The 13,909-nt window shown below is 43.3% G+C and overlaps 1 protein-coding gene across 2 annotated transcripts in view; it reads right to left on the bottom strand.

Moving 5' to 3' along the window:
* doc2a (double C2 domain alpha) overlaps positions 1–4,079 on the bottom strand; it is a 56,164-nt gene extending 52,085 nt beyond the window's left edge. Inside the window, exon 1 of one of the 2 annotated variants that reach the window (XM_036937998.2) lies at positions 3,570–4,079. The gene's annotated coding sequence lies outside the window, so the exon portion shown is untranslated. The remainder of the gene's footprint in view (positions 1–3,569) is intronic. The other variant, XM_036937999.2, reaches the window with a different exon arrangement.
* Positions 4,080–13,909: the final 9,830 nt, after the last annotated feature.

Raw genomic sequence — 13,909 nt, 5'->3', positions numbered from 1 at the left:
GGCAAAGTGGGTGGGGTTATATCCTTCCTGTTTGGCCCTGTCCGGGGGTGTCCTCGGAGTGGGCCACAGTGTCTCCTGACCCCTCCTGTCTCAGCCTCCAGTATTTATGCTGCAGTAGTTTATGTGTCGGGGGGCTAGGGTCAGTTTGTTATATCTGGAGTACTTCTCCTGTCCTATTCGGTGTCCTGTGTGAATCTAAGTGTGCGTTCTCTAATTCTCTCCTTCTCTCTTTCTCTCTCTCGGAGGACCTGAGCCCTAGGACCATGCCCCAGGACTACCTGACATGATGACTCCTTGCTGTCCCCAGTCCACCTGGCTGTGCTGCTGCTCCAGTTTCAACTGTTCTGCCTTATTATTATTCGACCATGCTGATCATTTATGAACATTTGAACATCTTGGCCATGTTCTGTTATAATCTCCACCCGGCACAGCCAGAAGAGGACTGGCCATCCCACATATGCTCTCTCTAATTCTCTCTTTCTTTCTCTCTCTCGGAGGACCTGAGCCCTAGGACCATGCCCCAGGAATACCTGACATGATGACTCCTTGCTGTCCCCAGTCCACCTGACTGTGCTGCTGCTCCAGTTTCAACTATTCTGCCTTATTATTATTCGACCATGCTGGTCATTTATGAACATTTGAACATCTTGACCATGTTTTGTTATAATCTCCACCCGGCACAGCCAGAAGAGGACTGGCCACCCCACATAGCCTGGTTCCTCTCTAGGTTTCTTCCTAGGTTTTGGCCTTTCTAGGGAGTTTTTCCTAGCCACCGTGCTTCTTCACCTGCATTGCTTGCTGTTTGGGGTTTTAGGCTGGGTTTCTGTACAGCACTTTGAGATATCAGCTGATGTACGAAGGGCTATATAAAATAAATTTGATTGAAATTTGAAGAGCACGGGCGCCAGTGGCAAATTTGCCAATCTTGGTGTTCTCTGGCAAATGCCAAACGTCCTGCACGGTGTTGGGCTGTAAGCACAACCCCCACCTGTGGCCCTCATACCACCCTCATAGAGTCTGTTTCTGACCGTTTGAGCAGACACATGCACATTTGTGGCCTGCTGGAGGTCATTTTGCAGGGCTCTGGCAGTGCTCCTCCTGCTCCTCCTTGCACAAAGGCGGAGGTAGCGGTCCTGCTGCTGGGTTGTTGCCCTCCTATGGCCTCCTCCACGTCTCCTGATGTACTGGCCTGTCTCCTGGTAGCGCCTCCATGCTCTGGACACTACGCTGACAGACACAGCAAACCTTCTTGCCACAGCTCGCATTGATGTGCCATCCTGGATGAGCTGCACTACCTGAGTCACTTGTGTGGGTTGTAGACTCCGTCTCATGCTACTACTAGAGTGAAAGCACCGCCAGCATTCAAAAGTGACCTAAACATCAGCCAGGAAGCATAGGAACTGAGAAGTGGTCACCACCTGCAGGTCACCACCTGCAGAACCACTCCTTTGTTGGGGGTGTCTTGCTAATTGCCTATAATTTCCACCTGTCTATTCCATTTGCACAACAGCATGTGACATTTATTGTCAATCAGTGTTGCTTCCTAAGTAGACAGTTTGATTTCACAGAAGTGTGATTGACTTGGAGTTACATTGTGTTGTTTAAGTGTTCCCTTTATTTTTTTGAGCAGTGTATTTCAAGGCCTACCTTCAAACTCAGTGCCTCTTTGCTTGACATCATGGGAAAATCGAAAGAAAATAATTGTAGACCTCCTTAAGTCTGGAGCAATTTCCAAATGCCTAAAGGTACCACATTCATCTGTACAAACAATAGTATGCAAGTATATACACCATGGGACCACGCAGCCGTCACACCGCTCAGGAAGGAGACGTGTTCTGTCTCCTAGAGATTAATGTACTGTGGTGCGAAAAGTGCAAATCAATCCCAGAACTACAGCAAATGACCTTGTGAAGATGTTGGAGGAAACAGGTACAAAAGTATTTATATCCACAGTAAAACGAGCCCTATATCAACATAACCTGAAAGGCTGCTCAGCAAGGAAGAAGCCACTGCTCCAAAACCGCCATAAAAAAGCCAGACAACAGTTTGCAACTGTACATGTGGACAAATATCATACTTTTTGGAGAAATATCGTCTGGTCTGATGAAACAAAAATAGAACTGTTTGGCCATAATGACCATCGTTATGTTTGGAGGAAAAAGGGGGAGGCTTGCAAGCCGAAGAACACCATCCCAACTGGGAAGCACAGGGTGGCAGCATCATGTTGTGGGGGTGCTTTGGTGCAGTAGGGACTGATGCACTTCACAAAAATAGATGGCATCATGAGGTAGGAAAATTATGTGGATATATTGAAGCAACATCTCAAGACATCAGTAAGGAAGTTAAAGCTTGGTCGCAAATGGGTCTTCCAAATGGACAATGGCCCCAAGCATACTTCCAAAGTTGTGGCAAAATGGCTTAAGGACAACAAATTCAAGGTATTGGAGTGGCCATCACAAAGCCCTGACCTCAATCCTATAGAAAATTTGTGGGCAGACCTGAAAAAGCATGTCCGAGCAAGGAGGCCTACAAACCTGATTCAGTTACACCAGCTCTCATTCAGGAGGAATGGGCCAAAATTCACCCAACGTATTGTGGGAAGCTTGCAGAAGACTACCCGAAACGTTTGTCACAATTTAAACAATTTAAAGGCAATGCTACACAATACTAATTGAGTGTATGTACACTTCTGACCCACTGGGAATGTGATGAAAGAAATAAAAGCTGAAATAAATCATTCTCTCTACTATTATTCTGACATTTCACATTCTTCAAATAAAGTGGTGATCCTCACTGACCTAAAACAGGGAGTTTTTACTAGGATTAAATGTCAGGAATTGTGAAAAACTGAGTTTAATGTATTTGGCTAAGGAGTATGTAAACTTCCGACTTCAACTGTATGTACTGGATTCTTGACCTAGCTCACTGTATTATATCTACATCTGGGTATATCATTTTTAGCTGATCTTTGATTACTGATACAGTGCTACTTGGATTCTTAATCAGATTCTTCCCACTGGGAAAAACGTTTAAAGTTGCCCTTACGTTTAAATTTGGACATGTTATTGCACTGTTACGAGTTAGTAACAGAAGCATTTTGCTGCACCTACTATAACACCTGCTAAACTGTGTATGCGACCAATAAACTTTGATTTGACTTTAAATTAATACTTTAACCCTGCAGGGTCAGGTTTACTCTGAGTACATAAACGGGACTGGCTGATCAGCCGGACTCCTGAGACAGCAGGTGTTAACATCATGATACAGTACACCTATGGGATACAGAGACAGAGAGACAGAGAGAGAGAGGCAGAGAGAGACAGAGAGAGAGAGAGAGAGAGAGAGAGAGAGAGAGAGAGAGAGAGAGAGAGAGAGAGAGAGAGAGAGAGAGAGAGAGAGAGAGAGAGCGCAAGCAGATGAGCCAGTTATCGCGAAAGAAGTGATGGATTACATACAAATATAAAAAAGGAGAATGTAAGAAATGAATCTAACCAAATACAATGCAGTAACACAACAGAAGAAGGTATGAAGTTGATAACAGACAACAAAAAAAGGAAAGTAAATCTTACCTCTGATTGCGAGAGTGTGAAAGCTTCCCTCATAAACAAGTGTATCTCAATGCACGGGGTCTGAACTAACAGGTGGTGAGAGAGAAACCGAGGGAGAAAGATAGAAACCAAGGGAGAGAGAGAGGGAGGGAGAGAGAGAGGAGGGGAAGGGATAGCTGGTTGGAGTGGGAGAGAGGAGAGATTGGGAGGAGTGAGTATTTAACATTCAATAAAGAAATCTACAGTGTTACAGATAGAGTTACGGAAAGAGAGAAAGACGAGTGGTGAGGCAGGAGTGTGTATGTGTGTGTGTGAGTGTTGGAGGGGAGGATTGGGTTGCGAAAATATTGCTTGCAGTGAGTTATCTGTATAATGATAATATTACGACTTTTCCCCCCTCCCTCTCTCCTCTCCTCTCTCCGTCATTCGTTCTCTAGGCTTTCTCTGCATTTTGTCAGTCTCTCCTCTCTGCCCTCCTCTCTCCTCCTCTCCATTCCTCTTCTCTTCACTGTGCAGTTACATTTTTTGTGTGCAATATCCTCTTGGCCCGCCTGCATTAATCTTCAATGTCAACAGTAATGAACCTTTGTGTTTAATCACAGTGCATGTATTGGGATGTACTCTCTCTCTCTCTCTCTCTCTCTCTCTCTCTCTCTCTCTCTCTCTCTCTCTCTCTCTCTCTCTCTCTCTCTCTCTCTCTCTCTCCCTCTCTCTCTCTCTCTCTCTCTCTCTCTCTCTCTCTCTCTCTCTCTCTCTCTCTCTCTCTCTCTCTCTCTCTCTCTCTCTCTCTCTCTCTCTCTCTCTCTCTCTCTCTCTCTCTCTCTCTCTCCTCTCTCTCTCTCTCTCTCTCTCTCTCTCTCTCTCTCTCTCTCTCTCTCTCTCTCTCTCTCTCTCTCTCTCTCTCTCTCTCTCTCTCTCCCTCTCCCTCTCTCTCTCTCTCCCTCTCCCTCTCCCTCTCTTCCTTTCTCTCGTCTTCTCTCCTCGCTTCTCTTATCTTATCTTGTCTCTCTCTCTCTCTCCTCTTCTCCACTCTCTCTTCATCATGGGATGATTGCAGTGGTAGAACAGAGCTTAATGCGACACGCTGCCAGCTACCGCATCTGTCTCTCTGTCTCTGTATAATTTGTGTCTAATGATGCCTAATGATACATGCGTGCACATTACTCTCACACACATGTTGATCTACAAAAGCATGTGCAAACACACACACACACACGCACACACACACAGATAATAACAGAGGGTTTTCTTCTCAGGAAGGGTGTAACTGATCAGATCATAAATTTTCCCTCTTGTCTTGCCTTTCCCTCTCCTTCTCGCCATATTTCTCCCTCTGCCCCCTCTCTCTTTATTCTCTGTCCCTCTCTCTCTCCCTCTCTCTCTCTCCTCTTTCTCTCTCTCCTCTTTCCTCCTTCCCCTCTTTCTCTTCTCTCTCTCTTCCCATCTCTCTCTCTCTCTCTCTCTCTCTCTCTCTCTCGTCTTCTTCTGGTAAGTGTGTGGACAGACAGCACAGATATGTGTCCCTTGGGTGAGGGATCCCGACTGTTTCCCTTCGTAAAAAATTCCTCCCCCCAAAAAATCACACCTCAAATCTAATATCTTCTCTCTGAATCCCCCTCTCTTTCTTTCTCTCTCTCTCTCTTCCCCGGTCTCTTTCTCCCTCTCTCTTTCTCTCTTCCTCCCACACACGCTCCCTCCTTTCTTCCCCTCCCTGCGCACCAAAGGGATTGTATCAGGGTTCCTGGGGTGCTGCTTTTTGTTTTTTGATCTTCAGCCACTCTCCTCCATTCTGTTCCCTGTCTCTCTTCATCTCTCTCTCCCTCTGAACTGGAGAGCCATGTAATACGCATCAGTTTTATTAAAACGTGAGGCCATGTTGGTTTTTCTCTTATAAAACCCAAAAGTGACACATTGTTTGCTGTCTTATTTATAAGACCAGCTGCAAGATTCAGCTTCAGCACAACAGCCTCTCCTCTCAGCTACAGTGGCTTCAACTAGGAACCATTTCTCGGTGTGTGTGTGTGTGTGTGTGTGTGTGTGTGTGTGTGTGTGTGTGTGTGTGTGTGTGTGTGTGTGTGTGTGTGTGTGCGTGCTTATGTCTGTGTTCGTGTCTGAATACTGTTATTGAAGAAACAACCATCCAATTCACAAGCACAGAGCTTTGTCTTTGATTAAATCCATTGATGCTTTACACTGCCGCATTTGGGGACTTCTTTTGTTTTTGTATCACTTCATTAAAGTGATAATGCCCTCAAAGACGGTGTTAGGCGGATACACTGGCACGGGTGTTGTTAGGCCCGAGACGAAGTCAAGTCAATGTATGCTCCAAACACCGGCTTCGAGGGCATTATCACTTTTATGCAACGGGTTACCAACATATTCAAATAATGATTGACATATTTTCATTAAAAATGTTGATGAATTCATTCATACTACTTCCACAATATATAGTCCCTAAACAAATCTACGGTTGCTACCCAAGCCGGTTTGTTCTAATGGTTTGGTTGCCAGAGACGCAACCCAGTGGTTCAGTCTTTTTGTTCTGTATCTACAGACGCAACCCAGTGGTTCAGTCTTTTTGTTCTGTATCTACAGACGCGACCCAGTGGTTCAGTCTTTTTGTTCTGTATCTACAGACGCAACCCAGTGGTTTAGTCTTTTTGTTCTGTATCTACAGACGCGACCCAGTGGTTCAGTCTTTTTGTTCTGTATCTACAGACGCGACCCAGTGGTTCAGTCTTTTTGTTCTGTATCTACAGACGCAACCCAGTGGTTTAGTCGTTTTGTTCTGTATCTATGGATGCGACCCACTCGTTCGTTCTAAATGTTCCATTGCCATACTGGCTGGCAATGTTCTTATCCCTTACTTGCTAGCTAGCCAACTATGGCTAACTTACAGTCACGTCAAACAGTGCAGAAAGAATAGCAACAGTAGCTGCATTTGTTTCAGCTGTTTTCTCGTGACATTTATTTGGATACATCCATAACAATAAGCTAATGAGGCACGATTTCACCTGGCCTATAAAATGTGCTCTCTCGTCAGGACACTGTTGTTCAGAGGAGCCAGCCAACAACACAGCTAACGCAATCACTTCAAACTGAAGCTGGAAAGACTGCAAACTAGCTGCATTTTGTTACATTTGACCTTTTTTTTCAATTGACATTTCTTTGTATATATCCATAAAAATGATGCTAGCTGATTCATGATTTCAACTGGCTGAGAAACGTGGCCTGCTTCTCTCTCGTCCCGACTCCTGACCTCTACAGTTCACGTTCATTACTACGGGACAGTTAGAGACAGTCAGAGACAGACTGCAAGGTTTATACAAATCTCCGCTGTGGAAAGCAAAATGTTAGTCTGAAAGAAATGTGAGATAATGTCTAGATGCTTATTATCGTGGAGAATAAGTTTATAACTTCCCTGCCTGGGCTGAAGATACAGTGGATTGCGCAGTCAGATGGAACAGAGTAAATAGGCATTTTAACGTCAAATGTCAATAGGCATTTTAAAGTTATTCAAAGACTCAATCATGGACACTCTTGCTGACAGTTGTGGCTGATTTCCATGATGTATTGTTGCCTCTACCTTCTTGCCCTTTGTGCTGTTGTCTGTGCCCAATAATGTTTGTACCCTGTGCTGCTACCATGTTGTGTTGCTACTATGTTGTTGTCATGTTGTGTTGATACCATGCTGTGTTGTCATGTGCTGCTGCCATGCTATGGTGTTGTTTTCTGTCTCTCTTTATGTAGTGTTGTGTTGTCTCTCTTGTTGTGATGTGTGTTTTGTCCTAGATTTTTATAGAATTTTTATTTTATTTTTAATTCCAGCTGTCACGTTCGTTGAATGGAGGAAACCAAGGCGCAGCGTGATGTGAATACATTCTTCTATTTATTAACGAAGAAACACTAAACAAACTATACAAAAACAACCAAACTAACGTGACGCTATATATAAACAAGTGCAGACACAGGCAGCTAACCATAAACAATAACCCACGAAATATCCAAGGAATATGGCTGCCTAAATATGACTCCCATTCAGAGACAACGATAAACAGCTGCCTCTAATTGAGAACCAATCTAGGCAAACCATAGACATACATAACACCTAGACGAGTAAACACCCATAGACATACAAAACCCCTAGACAGGGTCAAAGACATCACCCATGTCAGACCCTGACCTAACCAAAAATAATAAAGAAAGCAAAGAGTACTTAGGTCAGGGCGTGACACCAGCCCCCGTCCCCGCAGAAGGCCTTTTGCCTTTTAGTAGGCCGTCATTGTAAATAAGAATTTGTTCTTAACTGACTTGCCTAGTTAAATAAAGGTTCAATTAAAAATAAAATATTTAGCCAGTGGTAACTTGTGGAATAGACACCGGCTGGAATGCGCTTTTAATCAATCAGCATTCAGGATTAGACCCAGCCCTTGTATAATTTCACTTTTCCACTCCAGTGTGTTGTCAGGCCATGAAGTGAGAGACAGCCTTTATGAAACAATAACAGATGAGAGGAAAGAAGAAAGACAGATAGTTGTCTGGGTCTATTCATCATACACCACAGGGAAGAAAATAGAGTAAAACAAGGAGGGGTTACCTGAACTGTCGTTTGTTATTTTGCTACAGTGTGCACTAACCTCTCTATCAGCAAGACCAGCACGTGCACTTTTAGTCTCCAAAGTATCCTTTTCATTGTGGTATAATTTCCCCAAAAATGTAAAAAGGAATATAGAAATTTTTTGTCATTGTTGTTCTGAACCCACTGCCTGCAAGTGGTCGTTAAATTCGCCTCTATGCTTCAGAACCTAAAATGTGCATGTCTTGATTGTTGACCAATGACCAGTCATCAGCATTGGAGCGCAGAGCCCGGCACGCATATCCAGGTTAGTGACCAGAAATAACTTATTTCAAGTCCTCAGGTTTTGCCTGACAAAAACAAGGTAGGCTTACGCTTATCATCCATATAACAGTTTAGCAACTACAGACTCATCTTTGCCAGAACTATAGGCTACCTGACGACTTGTTTGATCATTTTCATATTTCAGATAGGCCTCGTTTGGGTGGCTACTGGCCATAGCATATACTGCATGTTTAACGATAAGCAGCTGTTAACGTCTCACTGAATTTAATACAATATTTATAAGCATAGCTGCAGGAAGCATTTTCAACCTCTCCCTGACCGAGTCTGTAATACCTACATGTTTCAAGCAGACCACCATAGTCTCTGTTCCCAAGAAAGCAAAGGTAACCTGCCTATATGACTACAGACCCGTAGCACTCACGTCAGTAGCCATGAAGTGCTTTGAAAGGCTGGTCATAGCTCACATCAACACCATCATCCCGGAAACCCTAGACCCACTCCAATTCACATACTGCCCCAACAGATCCACAGAGGATGCAATCTCAATCACACTCACCACTGCCCTTTCCCACCTGGACAAAGGAACACGTGAGAATAGGAACATGTGAGAATGCTTTTCCTAGACTACAGCTCAGGGTTCAACACCATAGTGCCCACAAAGCTCATCACTAAGCTAAGGACCCTGGGACTAAAAACCTCTCTCTGCAACTGGATCCTGGACTTCCTGACTGGCCGCCCCCAGGTGGTAAAGGTAGGCAACAACACATCTGCCACACTGATCCTCAACACTGGGGCCCCTCGGGTGCATGCTTAGTCCCCTCCTGTCCTCCCTGTTCACCCACGACTGCATGGCCAAGCACGACTCAAATACCATCATTATGTAGGCCTGATCAACAATGAGACTATAGGGAGGAGGTCAGAGACCTGGCCATGTGGTGCCAAGATAACAACCTCTCCCTCAATGTGAGCAATACAAAAGAGATGATCGTGGACTACAGGAAAAGGAGGGCCGAACACTCCCCCATTCACATCGATGGGGCTGTAGTGGAGCAGGTTGAGAGCTTCAAGTTCCTTGGTGTCCACATCACCAACAAACTATCATGGTCCAAACACACCAAGAAAGTCGTGACGAGGGCACGACAACGCCTTTTCCACCTCAGGAGACAAAGGATTTGGCATGGGTCCCCAGATACTCAAAAATATCTACAGTTGCACCATCGAGAGTATCCTGACCGGTTGCATCACTGTCTGGTATGGCAACTGCTCGTCATCCGACCGTAAGGCGCTACAGAGGGTAGTGTGTACAGCCCAGTACATCACTGGGGCCAAGCTTCCTGCCATCCAGGACCTCTATACTAGATTGTGTCAGAGAAAGGCCCAAAAAATTGTCAAAGACTCCAGTCACCCAAGTCATAGACTGTTCTCTCTGCTACCGCACGGCAAGCGGTACTGGAGCGCCAAGTCAAGGTCAAAACAGCTTCTACCCCCAAGCCATAAGACTGCTGAACAATTAATCAAATGGCCACCCGGAAACATTTGCATTGACTACCCCTGTTTTTACACTGCTGCTACTCGCTGCTTATTATCTATGTATAGTCACTTTACCCCTACCTACATTGACTCTACCTACATTGACAAATTACCTCGACTAACCTGTACCCCCACACATTGACTCAGTACCAGTACCACCTATAGACAGTATAGCCACATTGTTATTTTATTGTGTTTTTTAAATGTATTTTATTTGGTAAATATTTTCTTAACTCTATTTTCTTAAAACTGCATTGTTTGTTAAGGGCTTGTAAGTAAGCATTTCACAGTAAGGTCTACACTTGTTGAATTAGGCGTATGTGACAAATAAAGTGTGATTTAATTTGCTGAGGGTGCTGCAGCACACCCCTTGATAAAAAATAAATAATAATTCCCCACAAAATGTATTACTCAGCTAAGTGGAGAAAAAAGTTTGGATCTGATCTGATTTGGTGCGCCACCAAAAACAAGAAAAAAGAATGCCTTTGAAACTGCAGTTCAAAACACAGCTTCTGTACTGTATGAAGAAAGAGCATTCGAGCAAACAGACTTTTCCTTTGAGGTCCCATGTGCCAGTCTACCATCAAACCTAGTGTGGAGGTTGACGGGAGAATAATAACAAAACCAGTTGATATTGCCAATCATTTTGCAGATTTTTTTACACAGAAAATTAAATTACTAAGCAACAATGTAGACATAAATTCTTCCAAACAAGCTATTGTCCAATGGATTGATGATCATATTATGAGCAATAAGATCTGCTCTTTTAGTCTACAAACGGTGTCAGTGGAGGAGGTGTTAAACCTATTGAAGTCATTACCTGATGGTAAATCTACAGGTTATGGTCTTATGGAAATGTTTTGCTTCGCTGTGCTGCTCCCCAGATTGCAGTTCCACTGAGATACATATTTAATTGGTCACTGGAAAAGGGGCTGTTTGCAAATGTATGGAAGCATGCGAAACTGTGTTTTATTCCGAAAGACAGCAAAGAACCCATTACTCCTGCCAATAGTCGACCAATTAGTCTACTCCCTACACTCAGTAAGATATTGGAGGGTATTGTGAGTAGACAAATGTGGGAGTATATGGAAAAGAATGATCTGATTACAGCCAATCAGCATGCTTATCGCAAAAACCATTCCACTACCACTGCATTGGTTGACATGACTGATCAGTGGCTCAATGCTATGGATAATGGCAGGTTTGTAGGTGTACTATTTTTAGATTTCAGTGCAGCTTTTGATTTAGTGGATCATGAAATTATTTTGACAAAATTAATGCATTATGGTTTTAAGGAGGTAGCATTGAATTGGGTACAGTCATATCTAACTGACAGGAAACAGTCTACCTATATCAATGGTTCATTTTCTTCCCCTAATGTGTTAAACTGTGGAATACCGCAGGGCAGCTGCCTTGGGCCACTTCTCTACTTAATATACACCAACGACCTTCCCTATGCCTTGGTTGAAACTCAAGCTACTATATTTGCAGATGATACTACAATTTATGCAGCAAGACAATCGGTTCAACATGTACAGCAAGCTTTGCAAGGAGATTTGGAGATTATCAGGAAATGGGTTTGCCAAAACAAACTTGCTTTAAACACCAAGAAAACCAAAGTTAAGTTGGTCTGTTCAACTAGGAAAAGGCCAAAACAGCATTGGATACAATTAAGTATGGGAGGAGTACAAATTGAAGAAGTGGCAGAAACCAAACTACTGGGAGTGCAGCTAGACAACTGCTTATCATGGTCGTCTCAAATAACTAATCTATGTAAAAAAAAAAAAATAAACAGCATGCATAATCAGAAGGATAGCTAAATATTTACCAGGGAAAATCCTTCAGCAAATAACACAGGCATTGGTTGAGAGTGAAGTGAACTATTGTTCGGTGGTCTGGGGAAATGCATCTTCTAGTGAAGTTAGGAGGCTGCAAAATGCACAGAATAAAGCAGCAAGGATTGTTTTAAGGCGGAGATATGGTTCTTCTGTTGCAGTCATGCGCAGTGTTCTTGGTTGGTCATCAATCGACAAGATAATTGAAAAAAACATGCTTATCTTATTTTATAATATACATCATTTAAAATGGCCAAGTTCTATTCACAATGGTATTCAGTTGGTAAGAGACAGACATTCCGTAAATACTAGGAATATATTGTCCACCATCTATGCGTTATCCAGACAGAAAAAAGAAATGGGCAAAATAACATTTCGATTTAGAGCAATAAAGAAATTGAATAAATTAACTGAGCAAACTAGAAACCTTTCAATATATACGTTTAAACATTATTTAAAAACAATTTAAATATAGTATACAGAAATGTTGTGGGATTATAGTAGATGAAGAATATTTTAGATTGAGTATTTATTGGGTCATTATGCTAGTGTATTATGTATGTTTGTAATAGTGTGTTATATGTGACAGTGTGTTTGTATTATAAATTGTATTTTAATGTTAAGGACTCTTGGAAGATTAGTCCAAATGGCGACTAAAAGAGATCCTAATAAAATAAAATTAAATCAAACCTGGGTCAAGCACAATGTTAAACTCCTTTTTGGTGGTTGCGGGTCAGAAAGTTTGAAAACCACTGGGATACATGATAGTGGTAACAAATGGAGTTAGGTTGGGTATAGTAATGGTATAATACAGTATTTCTTACAATCTTCCATTTTGACTGGAGTTGTGTTGGTCATTGTTAATAAGTGCAGCATTTATTCCAGTTCAAAATAGTTTTGCAAAATACTTGACTCATCAGATTGTGCTGCTTTTGTAATGGGTGCGTGTAGGTGGCAGGGAAGTCAGGTGCAGGAGAACGAACTTGTTAAATACGGAGTTGTTTAATAAATGCTGATAAAATTCCAAAAACCAAAATGTACAAAATAACAAAAGTGTGTGCAAAACCTGTCGCACACCAGCATAATACATGCACAATCACATACAATCACACAATCTCCGACAAGGACATGAGGGGAAACAGAGGGTTAAGTACACAATGTAATTGATGGGATTGGAACCAGGTGTGAAGGAAGACAAGATGGAAAATGAAAAATGGATCAGTGATGGCTAGAAGGCCGGTGACGTTGACTGCCGAACACCGCCCGAACAAGGAGAGGGACCGACTTCGGCGGAAGTCGTGACAGCCTTCCCCTCTTCTTGTAAAAATTGCTCAAGGAGTCCGTGACCACAGTTGTGGGATTTTTTGTTGTTGTTGGGGGGTGCCCTTTTTTGGGGGGAGTACATGCCCCCCAAAATGTCTGTGGACGGCCCTGAGCAAGAACCTGATGAAAATCATTTAATCAGTTCGGCTTCTCACCATCTGACGAACTGAAGGGGTAGTAGTGGAATGGTTAGTAATGGAATGGGTAGTGGTGGAATGGTTAGTAATGGAAGGGGTAGTAGTGGAATAGTTAGTAATGGAAGGGGTAGTAGTGGAATGGTTAGTAATGGAAGGGGTAGTAGTGGAATGGTTAGTAATGGAAGGGGTAGTAGTGGAATGGTTAGTAATGGAAGGGGTAATAGTGGAATGGTTAGTAATGGAAGGGGTAGTAGTGGAATGGTTAGTAATGGAAGGGGTAGTAGTGGAATGGTTAGTAATGGAAGAGGTAGAAGTGGAATGGTTAGTAATGGAAGGGGTAGTAGTGGAATGGTTAGTAATGGAAGGGGTAGTAGTGGAATGGTTAGTAATGGAAGGGGTAGTGGTGGAATGGTTAGTAATGGAAGGGGTAGTAGTGGAAGGGGTAGTGGTGGAATGGGTAGTAGTTGACAGAGTTTTGTATGAGGGTTTTGGCATCAATGGCGGTCGGGGAGGCCAGCCCGGTCGTGCCCGATGTTGAGCTGGCCCACCATTGCACAGGAAGCCTGATGGGTCAGTCGATGGAGAGGCCAGCTACTGGTTGTGGACCGAGGTTGGAAGCTGGCTTCCCGACAAGATCAGTCCTCAGTCGTGAACTAGGGTTGAGCTAACTAGGTT

The sequence above is a fragment of the Oncorhynchus mykiss genome, chromosome 12, assembly GCF_057628025.1.
Source record: "Oncorhynchus mykiss isolate SJ-2025 chromosome 12, ASM5762802v1, whole genome shotgun sequence".
In the NCBI taxonomy this organism is placed as follows: Eukaryota; Metazoa; Chordata; class Actinopteri; order Salmoniformes; family Salmonidae; genus Oncorhynchus; species Oncorhynchus mykiss.
Note: the sequence above shows the minus strand (reverse complement) of the source record. Positions and strands in the feature narration are given on the sequence as shown.